Source organism: Schistocerca cancellata, chromosome 5 (assembly GCF_023864275.1).
Source record: "Schistocerca cancellata isolate TAMUIC-IGC-003103 chromosome 5, iqSchCanc2.1, whole genome shotgun sequence".
In the NCBI taxonomy this organism is placed as follows: domain Eukaryota; kingdom Metazoa; phylum Arthropoda; class Insecta; order Orthoptera; family Acrididae; genus Schistocerca; species Schistocerca cancellata.
This window is the reverse complement of record NC_064630.1, coordinates 596,716,961-596,719,958: the sequence shown is the minus strand read 5'-3', so window position 1 is coordinate 596,719,958 and position 2,998 is coordinate 596,716,961. Positions and strand designations below refer to the sequence as shown.

Genomic DNA, 2,998 nt, shown 5'->3' with positions numbered 1-2,998 from the left:
TTATAATGCTGGTAAATGCAGATTCAAAATTCCGGCGAAATGTCTCGCAGACAACATCAACACAGCGCTAACGAAGGCCATCAGCCAGTGGCAAACTTGTGCAATGCTTGGGAGGAGCATATTCGACGCTGCCTGCGCATACAGAGACGACACTGCGCAAGCCGCAATCATCGCAACGACCACAGCAATAATTTCAGTTGATATTCACAAGGCTTTCGACAGCCTCAGTTACCGGTACCAACTGCCAACGCTGACAAAACACAGATTCGGCACTACATTCACCTACATCGTAAAAAACATCCTAACGAATACCACATCAAAAATATCCATAAACTGATGGAAATGAAGAAGAATAAAGTTAGGGAAGTTAGTGAGACAAGGCCGTTCTCTGTCCACGGCCCTTTTCGCAGCAGCGCTTGACCCACTCCTGGGAACTGGCAGCCGCCTTAAATGGTTACAAAATAAGACCACAAACGGTCGCATGTATGACTTACACAGACGATGTGGGAATTTTCGTCAACTATAAGTAGGGTAAAAAAATGTTGAAATGTGTGTGCAATCTTATGGGACTTAACTGCTAAGGTCATCAGTCCCTAAGCTTACACACTACTTAACCTAAATTATCCTAAGGACAAACACACACACCCATGCCCGAGGGAGGACTCGAACCTCCGCCGGGACCAGCCGCACAGTCCATGACTGCAGCGCCTGAGACCGCTCGGCTAATCCCGCGCGGGTTAAGGAGGACATCGACAAAATTGAGCCAGCCATAAAAACATTCCAAAACGGATCAGGAGCAAGGATGAATCCCAGAAAACAGTGCTGTTCCCCATTGGCAGTGGGAGTTTAACAACCACAGGCAGTGTTGCCAAATAAAGGACACCCATGAAACACTTGGGATAGAAACATAAAAGTGTTAATTAAAGATGGCACCACGAAACTGGCGAATAATCCTACACACAATAAGAGATCTCGCCAGGACACATGGGAAGCGAAATCTAACACTGGTACAAAGACTGAAACCGACCAACACGGTGATCTTGTCGGAAGCCTGGTATATTGCACAGATACTATGCGCACCAACAGAAATTGAACGAGCGATCCAAGGAGCAGTCTGCAAGCTGTTGTGGAGGTGGGAGATCTCCAAAGTCTCGCAGGCGAAGTACTCGCTGAGAAAGGAGGAAGAAAGGCTCGTATTAGTGGAAGTGAGAACGAAGTGTGCAGCGCTGTTGATCCACAGCAATCCAAATGGAAATGAAGATTGCAGACAGCATCACGGCTTGCCTAATAAACACCGACAGGCCACGGTCAGAGGAAGCACCGCTAGATACCACTCATATCCCAAACCACATACAGCAGGAGCTGCACTCGATAAGAGCTACGCACTCCCCACTGTGGCTAACGCAGGGCTCATGACGGCGAAAAATATGTACGGCGCGCTGAGAGGGCACACAAGCAAAACAAAAATAGAGATAAAATTTCCAGACTACGATTGGCCAGTAGTCTGGAAAAACGTCACAGAACGGGCAACGTCAGAACACGTTAGATTTACGTGGTATAAGGTCATGCACAGCACCGTAGCACCTAATGAGAGGCTGGCCTAATCCATATGAAAGAATAACCCAACTGCGTAATTCGCAACCAAAAGGACACTACAGAACGCCAGTTCCTATGCAGATACATGTCCGAAAGAACAGATACCATCTTCACGTATATATGTATAGTTAAGGCTCACCGAACATTTGACAATCTTCTTCTGTGCGGGTGCACAAACAGTGCCCGAACTCTTACGGGAATCGGCAAAAAGCCGCGAGTAATGAGTATAATGGGCAGGGGCACTATGAATGTAGTGCGGGACAATAAGTTGGGAATGTGAGTTCCACGGGAGGCGTGCCATAGATACTCCCTGCAGCCGCACTGTATACTTTGTCCTCGGTGGCTCAGATGGATAGAGCGTCTGCCATGTAAGCAGGAGATCCCGGGTTCAAGTCCCGGTCGGGGCACACATTTGCATCTGAATAAGGAATGTCGCAGACAGGGCCCACCTTCATATTTGTACGTAAATTTAACAACCACACCCGAGTGACCTCTACTAATCTTCCCTGTCAGCAATAGTATCTCCTAGCAGAATAATTGTTCTTGTCGCAAGGGAGTAATTCTACTACAATGCTTCATGTGAACTCACCTTGATGTCATGGCCACCGATTCCGTCTGATCTGAAACCAAAACAAATGGGATGCTATCGGGTCAGTCCCAGGTGTCAATAAATCTTAATAACAAACGAAAGAAAACTAACTGGTCCCGTCAAAGATAATTACTGCGAATTCGACAGCTAATACAGTCACAGTATACGCGATGAAAAAAAAAAGTCACCGACATGATTTAGAAACACGTTCGTTACACCAAACAAGGAAAAATAGTCTAGTAAACATGGGTTCTAAAATCCATACGCTAAGAACTCTGAACACTCGTTCATCTTCGACGCTATGAAACAGATCTCTTCTACTGAACAAGTGGTCATAGCTCTTACGGTACGCATTTTGGAGCCCATGCTTACTCAATATTTTTCGGTTGTTTTTGTTTATGCTACCTCCTTCCAAAATATGGAAAGCAAAGTCCTTGCAGTAGAAGAGATCACTTTCACAGTATCGTAGATGAAAACGTGCTTATAGCTCTTAAGGTGTGCATTTTAGAGTCAAAGTTTACTGGAGTTTTTTTCGTGTTGTGGGCGGGGAGGGGGGGGGGAGGGAGGGGGAAAGAGGGCAAACTATACAGTACCAAATGTTCTTCAACAATGAAATGAGCTTAACGCATTTTGCTCATCTAGGGAATGTATAATGTGAAATCCAAACTGTCGGGAAAACAATGGAAAATCAGTGTATGCTGACTTGTTTTGAAACCACATCCATCCCGAAAAGAACGACTGTGAGGTCCTTGCCATATAGAATTAACAGAGTACATCGAGAAAGCTTAAAGAAGCACAGCATGTTTTGTATTA

The 2,998-nt window shown here is 45.5% G+C and overlaps 1 non-coding gene across 1 annotated transcript; it reads left to right on the top strand.

Annotated features, from left to right (window-relative positions):
• Positions 1–1,929: 1,929 nt before the first annotated feature.
• On the top strand, positions 1,930–2,003 carry Trnat-ugu (transfer RNA threonine (anticodon UGU)). The gene has a single exon. It is a non-coding gene; the product is annotated as a tRNA-Thr (tRNA).
• Positions 2,004–2,998: the final 995 nt, after the last annotated feature.